At 44.0% G+C, this 22,875-nt stretch overlaps 1 non-coding gene across 1 annotated transcript; it reads right to left on the bottom strand.

Annotated features, from left to right (window-relative positions):
- Nucleotides 1-22,017: 22,017 nt before the first annotated feature.
- Trnan-guu (transfer RNA asparagine (anticodon GUU)) lies at nucleotides 22,018-22,091 on the bottom strand. The gene has a single exon. It is a non-coding gene; the product is annotated as a tRNA-Asn (tRNA).
- Between the last annotated feature and the right edge of the window lie 784 nt (nucleotides 22,092-22,875).

Raw genomic sequence — 22,875 nt, 5'->3', positions numbered from 1 at the left:
GTCTTGCTATTTCCTGTGTTTAAGCAGGACCAACACACCTGTGCGGGCCTTCCACCCAGGGCTTCAGATCCGCCAGCCGTTTCGTTTTCACTGGCGTTCCAAACTCTACTACTATAGGCAATCATTCATTACGCCGTTTTTATAATAAAGGCACTCTGTCACCTTTCATGCAATAAGCGTTAACAATTATTTACAAGAGTACTTGACAATGTCAGTCTCCTTTATCGTATATTCAAATATACGATGTACAACCTATCACATGATACCTAATTGTGTTCGTAGATAACGGCAAAGTACCGGATGATCAAAAAGTCAGTATACATTTGAAAACTGAATAAATCACGGAATAATGTAGATAGAGAGGTATACATTGACACACGTGCTTGGAATGACATGGGGTTTTATTAGAACCAAAAAAATACAAAAGTTCAAAAAATGTCCGACAGATGGCGGCGCTTCATCTGATCTGAATAGCAATAATTAGCACAACAAACTAAGACAAAGCAAAGATGATGTTCTTTACAGGAAATGCTCAATATGTCCACCATCATTCCTCAGCAATAGCTGTAGTAGAGGAATAATGTTGTGACTAGCACTGTAAAGCATGTCCGAAGTTACATTGAGGCATTGGCGTCTGATGTTGTCTTTCAGCATCCCTAGAGATGTCGGTCGATCACGATACACTTGCGACTTCAGGTAACCCCAAAGCGAATAATCGCACGGACTGAGGTCTGGGGACCTGGGAGGCCAAGCATGTTGAAAGTGGCGGCTGAGCACACGATCGTCACCAAACGACGCGCGCAAGAGATATTTCAAACATCCAGCAATATGGGGTGGAGCGCCATCCTGTATAAACATCGTACATTCCAGCAGGTGTTTATCAGCCAAGCTGGGGATGATGCGATTCTGTAACATATCGGCGTACTTCTCACCCGTCACGGTAGCAGTATTGACGTTTTGCTGTCCAGCACCATCTGTCGGACATTTTTTGAACTTTTGTATTTTTCTTGTTCTAATGAAACTCCATGTCATTCCAAGCATGTGTGTCAATTTTTACCTCTCTATCTACATTATTCCGTGGTTTATTCAGTTTTCAAGTTTATACTGACTTTTTGATCACCCGGTATGTGGATAAATGCGAAATTATAGCCACCTTACAAGGTGTTACAGAACTGGAGCGTTTTTCGTGGTTATGGCGTGTACATTAGCAGTCCTCGACGTTTTGACTCTATAGTACGTCGCAGTTTCTGCAAAGAGTGTTCATAAGCGCTGCGCATTGGTTGTGTTCCACGCTTAAGAAAACGCTAAATACGGAAGCATATTAACACATTTTAGAGCACTGAGTACTGTTTGCAGTAGAGGAGCAGTTTGGAGAAGATAACAGTTAAAATCAGACTGACAGTGACAAAGCAGCATCTGCGAGGTAATGGTCTGTGGACAATAACATTACTGAAATGGAATGGAATGAGCTACAACATCGACTTCGCTTCAGATCGCTACGTCCAACAATGGGAGGAATGGGTTGTCATTTCTTCAAAGACATTGAGACATGTAATTGAAAGTGGAAAGTGTCCTGTCCTCTCCCCCCACCCCCTCCGTTCCCCAGAATTCAAGCCGTCAGTAAGGCGAAGTGTGAATATAGCTCATTTTGATGTATAGTAGTAGTGTATGTAGATGCCGATGCGCCTCTCGTAGCAGAATCTGCAACCCTCGTATCTAGATACACCAACGAAGTCTGGATACATTTGATTGCTGAGCTTCTCAGACCATATTGTTTGTTAATGAGCCAACACAAAAGACATTACATACTGTGAAAAGAGAGTACTGTGTAGTAACTGTTTATCAGATACTGACAGATCAGGATCTATGGAATAAGCACATTAAAAATGTCAACCAAGGAATTGGAACGGTGTCCGAACAGAGGTAAAAATGGGAGAGCAGGTAGGTGACATACAGGAAGACTATCCATGACACTGTTCCAGATTATGGGGGAAGATGGGCCTCAGGAGCAAATTCCTGACATACTGACAGACACTCCCCTCTCTCCTCTTGAAATTTGATGTGGCTCGCGGTGTTCTCAACCTCAAGACAGAAAACCACAAACGAACGCAAATTGTGGGCTGATAACCCTGTGTGCTGCGTGTATTAATACCATAATGGCCGATAAGAAATACAGAAAAATTTCTGTAAATCACCGAACTTAAAAATAAGTCAGTTAGCACGATAAAGTTAGCAGCTGAATATAACCAGTAAATGTAGAGAAATATGTGTATTATGACAGCCAATCAAATGAAAACCGAAGTCTTCCAATACGGAATCAACGTATCGTTCCATTCAAGTCACCACACTTGTTAAGACATTTATCACACTGCGAGACAAGCTAATCAGTTCCTGCTTCGTAGAATGCTGTCGGCAGCTGTCGGTTTCACAATCACAACCACTCGTGCACTTCCTCATCTAACTGGAATCGATGTCCACGCCTGTCTTTCTGCAGGTCGCCAAAACTGTGAAAGATCAGGCGGTGAAAGATCTGGGGTGTATGGAAGATGTTGCAGTGTTTCTGAACCAAATTGCTGAAGCATAGCTTCCGTCTGATTAGCAGGGTGGGGGTGGACATTATCGTGCAGCAGAATGATTCCACCTGATAGCATTCCAACAGCCTGAGGACAGATGGCGAAGCCAACAGTGGAAACATTTCACATCTCTCTCGCCAAAGAAATCACACAATTTCCGGAAAGGTCATGACACTATCTTTCTTCGAATGCAGGGACACTCTGCTCGTCGAGTACCTCGAGCGTGGAAGCGAACAGTCAATGCGCAGCGGTATGAACACACTCTGCAGAAACTGCGACGCCCCATAAAGTCAAAACGCCCAGGAATGCTGTCGTATGGAATCGTCCTGTTGCACGATGAGCCCCGCCGCCACACTGCCAGTCAGACGAAGACTACACTTCAGCGATTTGACTGGGAAACATTGCAACACTCTCCTTACACCCCATAAGTATTGGAACAACAGGGGTATGAGCACAAAGTACTGTTATCCAATATGGCAACGATGACGTCACAGACACAGCCCCTGCGACGTCTTCCAAGATGGCGACAGTGTCGTCACAGACACACTCCAAGTGACGTCATCCAAGATGGCGGCCGTGAGGTCACAGGGGCTGTGTCTGTGATATCATCGCCGCTTAACGGTACTTTGTACTCGAACCCATGTTGTTCCAATATTTCCACACCTTTCACTGTGTGGTTTTTACATATCTGGTGACCTGAAAAAAGACATGCGTGAATGTCGGTTTCAGCCGGAGAAGAAAGTGCAAGAGTGGGGTGCTGCTCTGGATCCGTCAGCGGCCGACCGCATTCTACGAAACAGGAATTTATCATCTCGTCTCCCAATGGGATAAATGTCTTATTGCGTGTGGTGATTACTTTTGAATGGAACCGTTCCATATTCCCATTGTGGCAGGTGTTCGGCTTTCATGTTGTTGTTCCATATACTAATATGCTGAAAAGACTCACAGTTCCAGCTTTATGTAGGCTGCCTATCTCACAGCTTCCAAGAACAATAAAAATTTGATTTTGAATATTCCCGGCAAGTAGTGTCCTAATTTTAAAATTTAAAATGCTGTCATTAAGTCCGGGAAAGCCGTAGTGACTTCCAGCACATTCTACACATAATTTCAAATCTTTTCGGAACTTTTTTTCGCTAGCACCCCCAAAAAACAGTGAAAGGAAGAAAAGTTTAGCTCTTACTACTAATCATGCAGTAAAACCAGCAACAGGCATGGCACCTTAGTTTAACACCTATTTACTACCAACTCTGTTTGCAATACGTTTTATAGACAGAATACACATATACTACTGACTGAACCTGCAAAATTAAACCATTGAACGACAAAAAAATGAAAATGTCGTGTGACTAGGGAGCCCGTCGGGTAGACTGTTCGCCGGGTGCAAGTTTTTCGATTTGATGCCACTTCGGCGACTTGCGCGTCGATGGGGATGAAATGAGGATGATTGGGACATCACAACACCCAGTCCCTGAGATGAGAAAATCTCCGACCCAGCCGGGAATCGAACCCGGGCCATAAGGATTGGCATTCTGGCACACTGACCACGTTTTTTTTAAAACAATGTCATAAAACTTTATTTCTTGTAACAATGTACAAAGATAACAATTAGGTGTAAAATTTATGAATTTCGTGTGTTGTTTCAATTGTTCCAAGCAGTAAATTTTCCTTTTACATTTTCCTTTTGTTGTTTGGCTTCATGTCAAGGGTTCATCGCATAGTGCCTCCGTGTTATTTGCCTGTATTCAGTTTTAGGCACACAGTTCGCTACAATCAATGCCAATTTTGTTAATTTTGCAGCGTGGCAGTAAATACAGTAACAATAGAGGCAAATGTACAGTACAAATTATTACAATGGAATGTTGTTATGTTTAGCAAATGTTACATGAGGCTTGGAGCAAAGAGAAACAACACATATTAATGTCACAAAAAAAGGGAAAAAGGGAGGAATTTTAAATACGAGAGCACTAATTCACACTTGAAGTAATAAAATTAAATGTGAAGGACTACAGGGGTAGATGGGTTTGGCACGATTTTGATTTTCATCGAATCGAGTTTAATGGCAGAGTGTATATTACGCCCTCCTTTCTGCGGTTATTAATTATTGTTATTATTATTATTATTATTAAGTGAAACACAAAGAAAGGGATTTTACAAAAAGGTATGGCCAAACTTTCAGGAAACATTCCTCACACACGAAGAAAGAAAATATGTTATGTGGACATGTGTCGAGAAAACTTTTACTTTCCATGTTAGAGCTCATTTTATTACTTCTCTTCAAATCACATTAATCATGGAATGGAAACACACAGCAACAGAACGTACCAGCGTGACTTCAAACACTTTGTTACAGGAAATGTTCAAAATGTCCTCCGTTAGCGAGGATACATGCATCCACCTTCCGTCGCATGGAATCCCTGATGCGCTGATGCACCCATGGAGAATGGCGTATTGTATCACAGCCGTCCACAATACGAGCAAGAAGAGTGTCTACATTTGGTACCGGAGTTGCGTAGACAAGAGCTTTCAAATGCTCCCATAAATGAAAGTCAAGAGGGTTGAGGTCAGGAGAGCGTGGAGGCCATGGAATTGATCCGCCTCTACCAATCCATCGGTCACCGAATCTGTTGTTGAGAAGCGTACGAACACTTCGACTGAAATGTGCAGGAGCTCCATCGTGCATGAACTACATGTTGTGTCGTACTTGTAAAGGCACATGTTCTAGCAGCACAGGTAGAGCATCCCGTATGAAATCATGGTAACGTTCTCCATTGAGCGTAGGTGGAAGAACATGAAGCCCAATCAAGACATCACCAATGCCTGCCCAAACGTTCACAGAAAATCTGTGTTGATGACGTGATTGCACAATTGCGTGCTGATTCTCGTCAGCCCACACATTTTGATTGTGAAAATTTACAATTTGATCACGTTGGAATGAAGCCTCATCCGTAAAGAGAACATTTGCACTGAAATGAGGATTGACACATTGTTGGATGAACCATTCGCAGAAGTGTACCCGTCGAGGTCAATCAGATGCTGATAGTGCCTGCACACGCTGTACATGGTACGGAAACAACTAGTTCTCCCGTAGCACTCTCCATACAGTGACGTGGTCAATGTTACCTTGTACAGCACCAATTTCTCTGACGCTGACATTAGGGTTATCGTCAACTGCACGAAGAATTGCCTCGTCCATTGCAGGTATCCTCGTCGTTCTAGGTCTTCCCCAGTCGCGAGTCATAGGCTGGAATGTTCGGTGCTCCCTAAGACACCGATCAATTGCTTCGAACGTCTTCCTGTCGGGACACCTTCGTTCTGGAAATCTGTCACGATACAAACGTGCCGCGCCACAGCTATTGCGCCGTGCTAATCCATACATCAAATGGGCATCTGCCAACTCCGCATTTGTAAACATTGCACTAACTGCAAAACCACGTTCGTGATTAACCTGTTGATGCTGTGTGCTGATGTGCTTGATGCTAGTACTGTAGAGCAATGATTCGCATGTCAACACAAGCGCCGAAGTCAACATTACCTTCCTTCAATTGGGCCAAATGGCGGTGATTCGAGGAAGTACAGTACATATTGACGAAACTAAAATGAGCTCTAACATGGAAATTAAGCGTTTCCGGACACATGTCCACATAACATCTTCTCTTTATTTGTGTGTGAGGAATGTTTCCTGAAAGTTTGGCCTTATCTTTTTGTAACACCCTGTCTATATTGATTTGTAGGTGGCCAAAGATAAATATTAAATTACGTTTCAAATGAGCGCCAGGCTCTTACAAATTATTTCAAATGCTTTCGGCGAAATGTAATGCAGGCTAAGTTCACTAACCTAGAATAAATTGTATCTTTGAAAATATGCATTTTTTGGCGACATAAAATTAGTGAAGAACGCACTTTAGTTAATCGAATAACTTGAAATGATTCTTTCTGCTCCGGCTGTGGTGATAAGTTACACAAAAAAATAAATTTAAATACGGCCGGTAATGGCGGCCAGTTGTTACCAGTCAAAGATCACCGCTGCTCGCTTCGCAGAGACCGAAAAAATGCATAATAACTTCTTGCAATTATTAATCCAGGAAGAATTGTTTGTACGGATTCTCTAAATAACACAATGCACTCAATTCTTGTAAATATATTACCACTAAGCAAAGAATACACACTTGAATTATTTGCTACGTACGAGGACAAATAGAAAAAAAGCTACCTCTTTACAATATCAAGCGTACCTTACGTACAGCAGAATAAATGATATGACACGAAGTGATTTTAAATATCTTTTTCTCTTATATATAATGACAAAGATAATAATGTTAATATCGAGAACGTTATGCACTACGATCTCATCTAATATAAATAATGTCTTTTTATTACATTACAATCGATATAGTTCTTCGTTGAAACAAATTTAATACATCTTCATAATCAATTTGTCGTTTATGTCCATCTAATATTATTAAAAGTCCTTTTATTATTTACTTCAAACGTATTGGCTTGATATATTTCAAAAGGGACACTACAAGTGTTCCAAATGGCTCTAAGCACTATGGGACCCGACGTCTGAGGTCGTCAGTCCCCTATAACTTAGAACTACTTAAACCTAACTAACCCAAGGACATCACTCACATCCATGCCTGAGGCAGGATTCGAACCTGCGACCGTAGCAGCCGGGTGGATCCGTTCTGGAGCGCCTAGAACTGCTCGATCATCGCGGCCGGCTGGCAGTGGCACAGATTTGAGATTGACACTATTGTGGACATAAATCACTGTGTATCACTTTTGTATGCACAATCACTGGGGCACATTGATTATTTTTGCGCACTCCACTAGGCACTGATGCTGCGATGTGGACTGGAAGCAGTTGACGCGTTTATGGCTGGGAGGGTGGGGGGGGGGGGGCGGTGACTGCGGTCTGCGGCTAGCTGCTGTCGTCCCTCAGCTGTGTCTCCGTTTGCAACGGGCGGGGCGACGACGATCTCATGTGGAAGGGAGGGGGGAATGCCTTTTCTGAAGGCCGCCTCCAGGGCTATCCGTAGGAAATTCATGAATTCTGTTTGACAGCTTTTGGACGCCATGGCTCTTCTGTTTTTATCCCATAGGTATGTGAGGTATTCAGTTTTGTTTTTGTGTTTGAGGTTTATAATTGAGTGGACTGTTTGGCTTGGATCCATGAAATTGTTGTGTTCTTTTGTCTCGGAAAGGGTTTATGTCTGGTGCGGTCAGCATCTCGCATGTTATGTTTCCTGGTGCCGTTCTGATTATTAGCGCTACCAATTCTTTACAATCTCCCATATTGTTGCTGCGTCGCCGCATTGGAAACCGTGCTCTAATGTGTCTCTTTGATCGCACGTGTGGCATTTCTCCGACGGCCTTAACTTTATTGCAGCCAGTCTGGTGTTGGTCGGTATAGTCTCGTTTATACACTACTGGCCATTAAAATTGCTACACTACGAAGAAGGCGTGCTGTAGACGCGAAATTTAACCGACAGGGAGAAGATGCTGTGATATGCAAATGATTAGCATTTCAGAGCATTCACACAAGGCTGGCGCCGGTGGCGACACCTACAAAGTGCTGACATGAGGGAAGATTCCAACCGATTTCTCATGCACAAAGAGCAGTTGACCGGCGTTGCCTGGTAAAAGGTTGTTGTGATGCCTCGTGTAAGGAGGAGAAATGCGTACCATGACGTTTCCAACTTTGATAAAGGTCGGATTGTAGCCTATCGATATTGCGACTTATCGTATCGCGACATTGCTGCTCGCGTTGGTCGCGATCCAATTACTGTTAGCAGAATATGGTATCGGTGGGTTCAGGAGGGTAATGCGGAATGCCGTGCTGAAACCCAACGGCCTCGTATCACTAGTAGTCGAGATGACAGGCATCTTATCCGCATGGCTGTAACGGATCGTGCAGCAACATCTCGATCCCTGAGTCAACAGATGGGGACGTTTGTAAACCAACAACTATCTGCACGGACAGCTCGACGGCATTTTCATCAGCATGGACTATCAGCTCGGAGACCATGGTTGCGGTTACCCTTGACGTTGCATCACAGACAGGAGCGCCTGCGATGGTGTACTCAACGACGAACCTGGGTGTACGAATGGCAAAACGTCATTTTTTCGGATGAATCCAGGTTCTGTTTACAGCATCATGATGGTTGCATCCGTGTTTGGCGACATAGCGGTGAACGCGCATTGGAAGCGTGTATTCGTCATCACCATACTGGCGTATCACCCGGCGTATGGTATGGGGTGCCATTGGTTATAATGCACGACCGCATGTTGCCGGTCCTGTACGGGCCTTTTCGATTCTGAAAATATTCGACTGCAGCCCTGGCCAGCACATTCTCCAGATCTCCCACCAACTGAAAACGTCTGGTCAATGGTGGCCGAGCAACTGGCTCGTCACAATACGCCAGTCATTACGCTTGATGAACTGTGGTATCGTGTTGAAGCTGCATGGGCAGCTGTAGCTGTACACCTCATCCAAGCTCTGTTTGACTCAATGCCTAGGCGTATCAAGGCCGTTATTACGGCCAGAGGTGGTTGTTCTGGGTACTGATTTCTCATAATCTATGCACCCAAATTGCGTGACAGTGTAATCACGTGTCAGTTCTAGTATCATATATTTGTCCGATGAATACCCGTTTATCATCTTCACTTCTTCTTGGTGTAGCAATTTTAATGGCCAGTAGCGTAACCTTATACCAGGTGCATTTTATCTTCGTATGAAGTTCGCTTTCGTTTAAGTTCTTGCATACTTGTTTCCAATTTATGGTTGGTTTTTTTTTGCCATTTATCATGTTTCTCTGTGCTTCCCATCGTAGTCCTATATGTAACCTCTTTGTTGTCCTCGTGCGATGTTCGGCGACCGTTTCTAGTTCATAGCCTCTCTGTAAGTAAAAATCCTTTACATATTTTAGCTTGTGTGGGATTTCTGCGACCCTAACTGGCGTTTCCTGAGATCCTGGCCTGTACGCATTTACCATGCGAGATGTAATGTCGTCTGGGTAGTTTTCTGCGATAACACTTGTGCGATGTATCAGCAGCGCCGTGCTTTTACGTAGGAGGTCGACGAGGCCTAGTCAACCTTCGTTCACACCTAAAGTTGTCCTTTGCACTTTGAAAATTTCGTGTCGCCAGAGAAGGTACTGGATTACCCGCCAGGGTAGCCGAGAGCGCTAACGCGCTGCTTCCTGGATTCGGGTAGGCGCGCCGGCCCCGGTTCGAGTCCGCCTGCGGATTGACAACGATGGCCAGTGTGCAGGCCAGCCTGGATGTGGTTTTTAGACGGTTTTCCACATCCTACTAGGTGAATACCGGGCTAGTCCCCACGTCCCGCCTCAGTTACACGACTCGCAGGTATTTGACACACATTCACACTGTTTAACGATTTACACTAGACGCAGTCAGCTGGGGTACACTACTTCCGTCCCAGGGGGTAAGGGGTGGCGGCAGGAAGGGCATGCTGCCGCCCCTTACAATTAACCATGCCAATTTCGTACTTAACCCTGCCCACACTGAGCACACTGCGTGGTAAAGGCGGTAGCAAAATGAAGAAAGAAAGAGAAGATACTGGATTACCCCTTCTATAGCGCGTGCTATTTCTTTTGGTGGACTGAAAATTTGGGAGAGAAATCATATTTTCGGTAGGAGCTGTTCATTTATCATCTTGGCTTTCTGGTATAGATCCAGTTCTCTGCTGGCATTTGTCCTCACTAGCCTTCTTATGGTGTGCAGTATTGATCTCAAGGCTTGCGCCGCCAATTTTAGCCGACTTGCATACAATTCGAGCCCGAGACACTTGCGTGTGTCTACCACGTTGTACCAGTCGCTTCTTTCTATCAGTCTTTTGCTTCCGATAGGTAACGGAATTGTCTTCTGTAGATTTATTTTCGCTCCTTCGTAGGGTTTCTTTATTTTGCCGAGGTCTGCTTTATCGCTGACGAATAAACCTACGTCATCCGAACAGGGCCTTGCATTTTAGCGTCACTCCATGGAGAGTGAGTCCTTTGATGTCGTTTTGGACTTGCCTCAACAACGGGTCCAGCGCGATTGCGAACAGAGATATAGATAGTGGGCATCCATCACTTACGGATCTTTGTATGGGCATCCGTTTTGAGGTGTAGCCGTTTATCAGTGGTGTTGAACTAGCACTTTTTAAGATGTTCTTTACGACTCGCAGGAAGCGACCCACGAGTCCGAACTTTTCCATGGCTTTGAACAGGAAATCGTGGCTCACTCTGTCGAAGGCCTTTTGGAAGTCTATCGAGACGATCGCCGCTTCTGTCCTGTTTACGGCCGATAGACTGATGGCCTCCCTGTATTCTGTGACTGCTTCAAAAATAGTACTTCTTCGTACCGCGCAAGTTTGATGTGGACTTTATGAACTTGGCCATTACTAATATCATTTTGTCCGTAACGCATGGCGCGACTATCTTGTAGTTGGCGTTTAATAGCGTGATTGGTTTGTATTGGTCGATCTTGCATGGTATTCCTGTTTTCGGGATAAGAATTATGTTTCATTTAGTGAACTCTTGTGGGAGTTCCGTCCCTCCAGTCACGTCATTGACGACATCCGTGATCGTGTCTCCGATTACATCCCAGAAGGCGAGTCAAAATTCCGTCGGAATGCCATCCGCCCCTGGCGACTTTCCCGTTGCGCTAGATTTTACGATATCATAGACGTCGTCATTCTCCATTGTCTCTGTCAGTCTTGCTCTGTCTTTGTCTGTCAGAACAGAAGGGCATCTGCTTCAGCCTCGCTAGTCGCTTCAGTTCTGTATAATTGGCAGAAATGATTGTGGATCTCTTCCAAAATTTGTGGTGTCTCTGTTATCTTATTGCCGTCTTCTTACTTGAGTTCTTTCATCAGCCTTTGTTACTTCTTTCGGACGATTCTGCAAATGTGGTGAATTATAGCGTGCTCTTCTTCGATTGTCCACTTTGGCTGGCTTGTTCTTACTATCTCTTGTATATCCTCTTCTTACATATTTATGAGTTTTGTTTTTATTCTTCTTACGGGGGTGAGTCACATGAAAACCTTAATTTTTTTAAAAAATATTATTTATTGTGCAGAAGTGGAACAAAGCTGTATCAGTTTTCAACAGAATCTCCCCCATGCTCAATGCGTGTCCAACAAGTCCTCCTGTGCTTACAGCCGGCCGCGGCGGTCTCGCGGTTCTAGGCGTGCAGTCCGGAACCGTGCGACTGCTACGGTCGCAGGTTCGAATCCTGCCTCGGGCATGGATGTGTGTGATGTCCTTAGGTTAGTTAGGTTTAAGTAGTTCTAAGTTCTAGGGGACTAATGACCACAGCAGTTGAGTCCCATAGTGCTCAGAGCCATTTGAACCAAATCCTGTGCTTACAAAGTGCATAAATTCCCTTAGAAAAAAAATTATTTTGGTAGTCCGGGCAACCACTCATGCCTCCCATTGCGTCTTTGAGTGATCCAAACATTTGGAAATCACTTGGGGCAAGGTCTGGTTAGTATGGTGGATGAGGAAGACACTCGAAATGCAAGTCTGTGATTGTTGCAGCTGTTGTACGGGCAGTATCGATTCACGAAAAGAACGCCTCCTTTCCTCCAGAGACTCCCACCCGAGTTCCTGAAGCATTTCCGTAACACTCGCGTGATGATCAAACCTACCAGTAACAAATCTAGCAGCCCGCCTCTGAATTGCTTCTATGCCCTCCCTCAATCCCACCTGATAGGGATCCCAAACGCTCGAGCAGTAGTCAACAATAGATCGTATTAGTGTTTTATAAGCGGTGTCCTTTACAGATGAACCACATCTTCCCAAAATTCTACCAATGAACCAAAGACGACTAATCGCCTACCCCACAACTGCCATTACACGCTTGTCCCACTTCATATCGCTCTGCAGTGTTACGCCTAAATATTTAATCGACGTGACTGTGACAAGCGATATACTAGTAATGGAGTATTCAAACATTACGGAATTCTTTTCCCTGTTCCTCTGCATTAATTTACATTTATCTACACTCCCGGAAATTGCAATAAGAACACCGAGAATTCATTGTCCCAGGAAGGGGAAACTTTATTGACACATTCCTGGGGTCAGATACATCACATGATCACACTGACAGAACCACAGGCACATAGACACAGGCAACAGAGCATGCACAATGTCGGCACTAGTACAGTGTATATCACCCTTTTGCAGCAATGCAGGCTGCTATTCTCCCATGGAGACGATCGTAGAGATGCTGGATGTAGTCCTGTGGAACGGCTTGCCATGCCATTTCCACCTGGCGCCTCAGTTGGACCAGCGTTCGTGCTGGACGTGCAGACCGCGTGAGACGACGCTTCATCCAGTCCCAAACATGCTCAATGGGGGACAGATCCGGAGATCTTGCTGGCCAGGGTAGTTGACTTACAACTTCTAGAGCACGTTGGGTGGCACGGGATACATGCGGACGTGCATTGTCCTGTTGGAGCAGCAAGTTCCCTTGCCGGTCTAGGAATGGTAGAACGATGGGTTCGATGACGGTTTGGATGTACCATGCACTATTCAGTGTCCCCTTGACGATCACCAGAGGTGTACGGCCAGTGTAGGAGATCGCTCCCCACACCATGATGCCGGGTGTTGGCCCTGTGTGCCTAAGTCGTATGCAGTCCTGATTGTGGCGCTCACCTGCACGGCGCCAAACACGCATACGACCATCATTGACACCAAGGCAGAAGCGACTTTCATCGCTGAAGACGACACGTCTCCGTTCGTCCCTCCATTCACGCCTGTCGCGACACCACTGGAGGCGGGCTGCACGATGTTGGGGCGTGAGCGGAAGACGGCCTAACGGTGTGCGGGACCGTAGCCCAGCTTCATGGAGACGGTTGCGAATGGTCCTCGCCGATACCCCAGGAGCAACAGTGTCCCTAATTCGCTGGGAAGTGGCGGTGCGGTCCCCTACGGCACCGCGTAGGGTCCTACGGTCTTGTCGTGCATCCGTGCGTCGCTGCGGTCCGGTCCCAGGTCGACGGGCACGTGCACCTTCCACCGACCACTGGCGACAACATCGATGTACTGTGGAGACCTCACGCCCCACGTGTTGAGCAATTCGGCGGTACGTCCACCCGGCTTCCCGCATGCCCACTATACGCCCTCGCTCAAAGTCCGTCAACTGCACATACGGTTCACGTCCACGCTGTCGCGGCATGCTACCAGTGTTAAAGACTGCGATGGAGCTCAGTATGCCACGGCAAACTGGCTGACACTGACGGCGGCGGTGCACAAATGCTGCGCAGCTAGCGCCATTCGATGGCCAACACCGCGGTTCCTGGTGTGTCCGCGGTGCCGTGCGTGTGATCATTGCTTGTACAGCCCTCTCGCAGTGTCCGGAGCAAGTATGGTGGGTCTGACACACCGGTGTCAATGTGTTCTTTTTTCCATTTCCAGGAGTGTATATTTAGAGTTAGCTGCCATTCCTTACACCAATCATACATCCTGTCCAAGTCATCTTGTATCCTCCTACAGTCATTCAACGACGACACCTTCCCGTACACGACAGCATCATCAGGAAACAGCCGGGCATTGCTATCCACCCTATCCAAAAGATCATTTATGTAGATAGAAAACAACAGCGGACCTACCACACTTCCCTGGGGCACACCAGATGATACCCTCACCTCCGCTGAACACTCACCATCAAGGACAACGTACTGGGTTCTATCACTTAAGAAGACCTCGTGCCACTCACATATTTGGGAACCAATTCCATATGCTTGTACCTTAGTTAGGAGTCTTTGCATCGGCAAAGTTGTCGTACCTGTCAGGATAACCTTTCGCTACTTTACATAATGATGGTCTTTCCTAACTGGGATTTGGGGTTCATGAGGGTGTTACAACTTGCCGCTTCCGCCTTCCTCCTGTAAGCTCGAGGAGTTGCTTCTCTTTCTTTCTCTCCTTCTGCTGTGTCTCGATGTCTTCGTTTCATCGCTTCTGTTTCTTGCCACGTTCTTTTCCGTGGTCTGAGGGTTTTGTTTAGAAGTCTCTCCACTTTTCCTCGCCGTAGCTTTCGTGCTAACGTCGTCTTCCTTGGTGAGTTTCAATACCTTTTTAAGGTGGTTTGCCTTCTCTTTGATGAAATGCTCTCGTGTCATCTCCGGAGTGGTGTTTTTCTTCGCGGTTGCCGTCGCTGGTGTCTCGGCTAGCCTTAGCCCAGTGGTCTGCTTCGCTGTAGGGCGCGGGTCAGTTTCCACGGCACCTCGGCTTCCTCCGAGCTCCCCTCGCTAATCTGCCTTTTGTTGAGGCTGGACTGTTCTTTTGTTCGAATGCCGGACATTTGCCACGCCGGACATTTGCCACGCCGGACGTTTGCCACACTTGCCCCTTCGCCAGGTAGCGATGCCTCAGGTAAGGGACGACCTTCCTCGTACTACTTCTGTCCGCTATCAAACCGCGGTCTCCACATCTTACTCGATACAACCAGTAGGTAAGGGACCTTCTTCGACATCTTGGCCAAATACAGAGGTTCTTTTCCGAAGTCGAAATATTTATAACTTTTGGAAAACGAAAGCAATACCGACGATTATGTTAGTATGTAATTAGTTCTTCCAAGCATAAATATAGATCCTTCTGTCTGTACGGTAGCTTCCTTTCACGCTTATTGATTGCGATAGAAACAGTCCATCGCCATGCGAACAACAAGAAAGGAACGATGTAAAGAGAATCAGAATGTACGCTAATCATTTCTTTTTGATCACTACATTTGTGCCTACTTTAATTACTACAACTGCATGCTCAAAAGGCAATAAGGAAAGAAGAAAGGGGTATGTGAATGTTTGAAAAGAAGAACGACATACTCCATATTAATTTACTCTCTAAAATGCGATATCCCTTGCGGCGAAACATTAGTTAATAAAGTGTAGCGGGACAATGTTCAAAACATGACTGAAAATACGTTCACTAAACAGAAATAAGAACATCTAAAGTCGACGTACGGTTTTAAAATGTTAGAAATAAGAAAATGAAGTAATACAGAATGCTATGCTTGTAACGTACGTTGTTGTTCTACATTGTTAGGTCTGGTATTTATAGGGTCACAGAGGAAGCATCCTAGGTTTTGGAGGGAAAAATCGTGATTGTAATGATCTGCACTACAACAGAAACAAGAAGCACAACTTATGGAAAAATAATGTAATGTGTATTCCAGTTCACAAGCGACAGTGAAGCAAATAGTTTCTGTGACTTAGTATGGGCAGAGGTTATATTCGAAAACCGGAATAAATAACTGGCTCCTTTTACCGACCCCCGGTCTCAGATGAAACAATTGCTGAACAGTTCAAAGAAAACTAGAGTCTCAACACAAATAGGTAATCCCTATTGTAGGTAGAAAACAACTTACGCAATTGTTCTAAATGATTGTTTAAAAATTATTTTGAACAATTAGGTCACGAGGACATTCAAATTGTAAATGGTTACGAAAACACACTTGACCTCTTACCCACAAATAATCCTGAGCATCGCGACAGATACAGGGATTAGTGAACACACAGTAGTAGCGAGGCTCAGTTCTTTAAGAAAGAAATTCACCAAAACTAAACACGAAGTATATATATATATTTATAAAAGCAACTAAAAATTCGGTTGACTTCTTTCTAAGAGACAGTCTCCCATCCTTCCAAACTACGTAAGTGAAGACCATATGTGGCTTAAGTTCAAAGAAATAGTATCAACAGCACTCGAGAGATTCATACCAAATAAACTAATAAGAGACGGAACTGATCCACCATAGTACACAAAACACGACAGAAAGCTGCTGCAGCAGAACCGAAAAAGGTAAGTATAATTGAGACGAACGCAAAATCTCCAAGACTGGCGAAGTTTCACTGAGGCTCGAAACTTGGTGCAGATTTCAATGCGAGACGCATTTAATAGTTTGCGCAATGAAACTCTCTCTAGAAATGTGACGGAAAATGCAAAGAGATTCTGGTTCTATGTTAAGTAAACCAGAGGAAAGGCTCAGTAAGAGATGAGGAGGAGGAGGAGGAGGAGACAAGGGACCCAATCCTTCGGAGCAGGTAAAACCGTGGCAAATGTCCGGCGTGGCAAATGTCCGCACACCATCAGGGAAAGTGGCGTTTTCCACTTCCATCGCTCCCATATTTGATGGCTGCACCTCTCCTGTTTTCGCGATTGTGAGCGCCGAGAATTGAGCGTTCAGATTTGTTTTTGCCCCTGCATATGTATTTTCTCTTGGCAGATGCGCTCGTCATCTACGTGGGCAGATGTTTCGCATGTGGTCCGCAGCGTGGCAGATGGAGCATGTATGCGGGTGTCCGCTATATGCCACGAAACCTCTGTGTCCACATACTGTGACGAAGGACGGGATGTGTTTTCGCAGGTCTATTTTCACGGACCGTACTCAAGAGTCTACTTGGATCCTATACGCACTTGACCATTTTTCCCTGGCTATCCCGATTACGTGCCCGTATGGAATGTAGTCAAATTAAATCGGGTGATGCTGAGAGAATTAGATTAGGAAATGAGACACTTAAAGTAGTAAAGGAGTTTTGCTATTTGGGGAGCCAAATAACTGATGATGGTCGAAGTAGAGAGGATATAAAATGTAGACTGGCAATGGCAACGAAAGCATTTCTGAAGAAGAGAAATTTGTTAACATCGAGTATAGATTTAAGTGTCAGGAAGTAGTTTCTGAAAGTATTTGTATGGAGTGTAGCCATGTATGGAAGTGAAACCTGGATGATAAATAGTTTGGACAAGAAGAGAATAGAAGCTTTTGAAATGTGGTGCTACAGAAGAATGCTGAAGATTAGATGGGTAGATCACATAACTAATGAGGAGGTATTGAACAGAATTGGGGAGAAGAGGAGTTTGTGGCACAACTTGACAAAAAGAAGGGACCAGTTGCTAGGACATGTTTGAGGCATCAAGGGATCACAAATTTAGCATTGGAGGGCAGCGTGGAGGGTAAAAATCGTAGAGGGAGACCAAGAGATGAATATACTAAACAGATTCGGAAGGATGTAGGTTGCAGTAGGTACTGGGAGATGAAGAAGCTTGCACAGGATAGAGTAGCATGGAGAGCTGCATCAAACCAGTCTCAGGACTGAAGACCACAACAACAACAACAACATATCCTGAGAGTTTCCACAGTCTCCTCGTCTGGCACTTCAAAGGGCAGGTTGTATAATTTTATGTTTCTAACACCGTATCCTGAGTGCCGTATCGTGACGTTGCTGATTTGTCCGTCCCTATGGGGAAATTTCCACATACCATTGTTTATCCCCAGAGTCCTCTCTTTCCCCAGTGTTATCAATTTTTATGAACAACGAGTTCAGTTGCAGTCCAGTAATGTTTTATAACGGAATTTTTACATTGTCTATTAGCCAATCCGTAATTACAATGGCAGTAGGTCTCTCAAAGTTTCGATCAAACGCGCATTGCACAGTCTCACTACGATTTACAGCAGCCATGGTTTTCCAAAAGTTAATTACCAAAGACAGAAATCAAGAATGAAATGAAAGTTTGTACTCGCCAACGCGGCGATAGCCGCGGCTCGGGAGGCGTCCACCCATAGAGGTAAAATAAGAGGAGTTGTCATGACGTCACAAACTTGAAGCCGACCCAATTGAAAGTCCGCCGTGTTAGCTACCCCAAAATATTCGCTTCTGGTGGTTTGATTCCGCGTAGTTGTGAAGTGTTTTGATAAAAAAAAAATGCCGGCTTGCGGCGCTTACAGGTGTACTAATCGTTCTGATTGTAGTCTAAAGTTTAAACATATCATATTTCATTCTTAAGTGAACTTATTTAAGCGCTATTTTCTTATATATACTTGAAATTCTGATGCACTGTAAAGTTTTACAGTATGGTTTTATTTCTATGATTTGACTTTAGATTTCCTATCAATCTAACGCAAAGAGCTCACTGGAGGTAAGCATTATACTTGGTTTTCATTGTTTGGTTATTCCCAAGTAAGTGAAAATTCCGCCAAGAAATATCCTGGAAATGTGGACTGATGTTTTAAAATGCAATAATTTAATATAAAAGTGATGTAACTATATGTAGTTAATTAAATCTTCACTAAAATGTGTGGAACACCTGTTACAGTGCTTAAATTATAAGTACTTAAAGGCTTACATATTTCTTAAAGCAAAGTTCCCTATCTAAGTCCAGCCTATTTAGACAATTACATTAATCACTGTGCTGTCGTGTTACCCTGTAAATTGTTATTTGCCACACTGAATATCACTTGGTAGGTACAATTCAAAAACAAAGCACATGTGTAAACTACACTGGGGATGACAACCTTAAATTCTGTTCTTTTCCTTCGTAATTTAATGAATCTTTCACTTTGTTGACATGACAGCTGGCTTGTTTATATCATCCCTGCATTCATCTAAGGGACACCAAAGAAAATAAGGTAAATTTCTTGCAAACTTGAACATTTAAAATTTGCATTTGACTTGAAAATGCAACGTATACAAATCGGTGCCTCTAAACTATCAATCGTTGCTTTTGGTTCTGTCTTTGTCAATTATCGACACAAACACAATGGAAGTGAATAGAAATGGATTACGAAAGCGCGCTTTCCATAGCACATACTTCTCTTCTCGCTTATTCGAAGTGTATAAACAAAAAGGAATTACAGTACTGAGGCCAGAAGCGTCATATTTTCGTGACGTATTACTGTATCGAATACCCATTTAAGACCAGAAAAAGTTTGAAGCTGCGTTCCTTATGCTGTATTGTTCACTAAAACAGTGTAACATTTGCTATATAAAATAAATATCGCGTGCACACGACAGAAATAACTAACAAGAAGCAATTGTAAACATTCGTCTGCTAATGTTTTGGGGATCCAAGATGGCGGCAGACCCCGCCCACTGGCTTCAAAACAACGTGCAGCGTAACTCTGTAGCGCCATCTCCCCTTATTCTACCTCCATGCCGGTAATCCTCGGCTACCTGGAACGCACAATGGGCAGCGACACACGTGTTCACAGGCGTGCAGCCAGCCAAGTACTCAGCTACAGAGGGCGGACATCGAGCAGCACATAATTCAGGAGATATGACATTCTTATACAGGGGAGATCCGTTCTTAGACATGGGGGTTGGATCGGCGTTACCGATACAGTCTAAATGACGAAACGGGAAAATATAAAAATACAAAAAAATGAAGCGGGCAAAATGGAATACCGACGTCTAAAAAATATGATTGACAGGTTGTACAAGCTGGCAAATCATAAATGTGTAGACGAGAAATCATGATACAGAAGTATTCATGGCGCTGAGAAAGACAGATAGCAGCGTATATCTAAGTTAATGAGGCGTTAGCAGAAAAGTACAACACATGTATTAATATTAAAAGTTCAGATGGCAAGACCATACTAAGCATGCAAAGGAAGGCTGGAAGGTGGAAGGGCCGGCCGAAGTGGCCGTGCGGTTCTAGGCGCTAGAGTCTGGAGCCCAGCGACCGCTACGGTTCGAATCCTGCCTCAGGCATGGATGTGTGTGATGTCCTTAGGTTAGTTAGGTTTCATTAGTTCTAAGTTTTAGGCGACTGATGACCTCGGGAGTGAAGTTGCATAGTGCTCAGAGCCATTTGAACCAAGCCATTTGAAGGTGGAAGGAATACACAGAGGTCTCATTAAGGAAACAAATTTGGACGAAATACCGATACAGTCTAAATGATGAAAGGGGAAAATATAAAAATACAAAAAAATGAAGCGGGCAAAATGGAATACCGACGCCTAAAAAATATGATTGACAGGATGTACAAACCGGCAAATCACGAATGCGTAGACGAGAAATCATGATACAGAAGTATTCATGGCACTGAGAAAGACAGACAGCAGCGTGTATCTAAGTTAAGCAGGCGTTTGGAGAAAGGTACAGCACCTGTATGAGTATTAAACGTTCAGATGGCAAGACCATACTAAGCAAACAAAGAAAGGCCGAAAGGTGAAAGGAATACATAAGGGTCTCTTTAAGGAAACAAATTTGGACGAAATATTGTAGACAAATTTGGACGAAATATTACAGAAACAGGAGAGGAGTAAATGAACATGGGATAGGGGATATAATACCACGGAAGGAATTCGACAGATCTCTGAAAGAACTTAGCTGAAATAAAACTCCTGGAGTAGATGACACTCTCTCAAAATTATTGAGATCCTTCAGAGAGCTAACCATAACATAGCTATTACAACTTACGCGTAACTAAGGGATGAGGAAGGTTTTTAGAAACTTTCTTAAGTCACCCAATTAAGTCATTATACCATTAGAAAGTCATATGTCATCGTAAATACTGCTTACATATTTTGGAATATTAAGCAGCAAATAATATCGCCAGCCAGTTGACGCCTACTGCTGGATAAAAGCACCCTTTAGACTATCGAATGAATTATGGCCTTGTTTGACAAGAATCATGTTTCTTCTTCATGTTTTTTAATGTCATCCACATACTCGCAACTTCCACTACGTTGTAGTACTGGGCTTTTCTTATCTCTTAGAATATAGCGAAGAACTGCCTTGGTTATGCAACCATCCGTACGGCTTTCTACATGTACTAATCATACCATTTTACTTCCAATCACCAATTATGTCACACGCCAGTATGTTCTTTGATCGGTTTATTTGCTTTCCTTTGTCTTTTAATAATTTTCATCATGCGTCTCCCCACTGGGCACTGCACAAACCTCTTTTTTTTTATTGTAGTTCGCTTGAAAAATCCCTGTCTCACTGTCATCAGTCAAAACGTGCAATACACTGTGATTGTAAACTTTCTGTTTTCAAATACGTTCAGTAAAGTGTTGTATTCGAGTGACGTAGCAGTGCAACTGTAACTAATTTCTGGTTCGAAAACCCCTACAATGAAACACAATTCGTGGACTTTCTTTCTCTTAAGAGAGGTTGAAGCTGTGCTTTCGACGTTGGTATGGCCGCTAGGTAGGCACCAGTTAGTCATTGTCGAGGATTCTTCTTAATGATAACTACCTACCGTTGGAACTGCAGGTAAGTACTCGTTAGTCAATACGTACTGATGGCCTTATTTTTCGAGGAAAATTTGGACGTATTCGCTCCACCTCTACTACCACCATCATTAATTCACATAAAATGAAGAACAAATAAAACTGAAAAAGGCATAAACACACCTCTTGAACGAAGCCACGACTTTTCTGAAAGATGCTTGTCCGCGTGAGAATCATTTATGAAACCGAATTTTTCTCAATGTTATAGAAGTTTTGGGGTGATGAAAAGTTCTAATGAACTGAACAAAGTATCGTAGCTTACTGTAAAAAAGACAATGACTTCCATTTGTATAACCGAATCGCAACGAAGTTCAAGACGCTGCATTACACATCAGTGACAGTTGGCTTCGGAAGAGTATGATTTTGATATTGTTTCATTTACATAACAAAGGGATGAAACATATTTGATGATTAAAATTTGCGCCCCCGGGTGGGCTCGAACCACCAACCTTTCGGTTAACAGCCGAACGCGCTAGCCGATTGCGCCACGGAGGCGACGTGAAGAATGTGCTCTGTAGTGAGGTTAAGCAATACTAGAACAGGCTTAGGTTCTTTTTGCATTTGCCCAGTGCATGTGTATAGGTTGCCACGTATACAATCATGATATGGAATGGCGTATGACAGCTATCACATCTGCGCGGCACGGGCTGTTGCCATCAAAACGGCACACAGCAGCCGTAAGGTTGCCGGGCACTCTCGTTGCAGCGGACGGCTGCCATCCCGTTAGCACAGGCACGTATGGAGTAGTGGCTTAGTAAACAATGGCGCCATCGCACCTTCCACGCACGGCACAGCAGTCTTCGAGGCAACAACAGCGTGATTATCAGTAAATTCGTTCTGAGGTTATTTGTCATTCTTTTTGTTTTCGCAACTTCTTTGCGTAGGGCTACGCAAGGTTTGGTAAACATTGGTGATTAAATTCTTTAGTGGCTGAAAGGCCGGTTCTGTGGGACAAAACGCTAGAAAATATACAGATAAGCGTGGATGTATGCAAGGAATTCGGTGAATCATTTCAAAACATAAGCGACAAGGGAAAAGATGAATACGATAAGTAAGCTTTTCCGTCACTTAAAGAGGGGAGTGGATATTGCTACTCGGGTGGCAACAGCATCATTTCCATTCCGTGGGCATCCTCGGCGACGCAGGCTGATTCATCATATTTAACAGTTCAGGAATAATCAAGGAGAAATAACACTGTGTTGTGTATTCAGAAACACTGAGTATTACACGGGTTATAGATGAGGTGAATTAAAAACAAATCCCTTAAACTACGATGATT

The sequence above is a fragment of the Schistocerca gregaria genome, chromosome 1 (genome assembly GCF_023897955.1).
Source record: "Schistocerca gregaria isolate iqSchGreg1 chromosome 1, iqSchGreg1.2, whole genome shotgun sequence".
NCBI lineage: Eukaryota > Metazoa > Arthropoda > Insecta > Orthoptera > Acrididae > Schistocerca > Schistocerca gregaria.
This window is presented reverse-complemented; position numbering and strand designations above follow the sequence as displayed.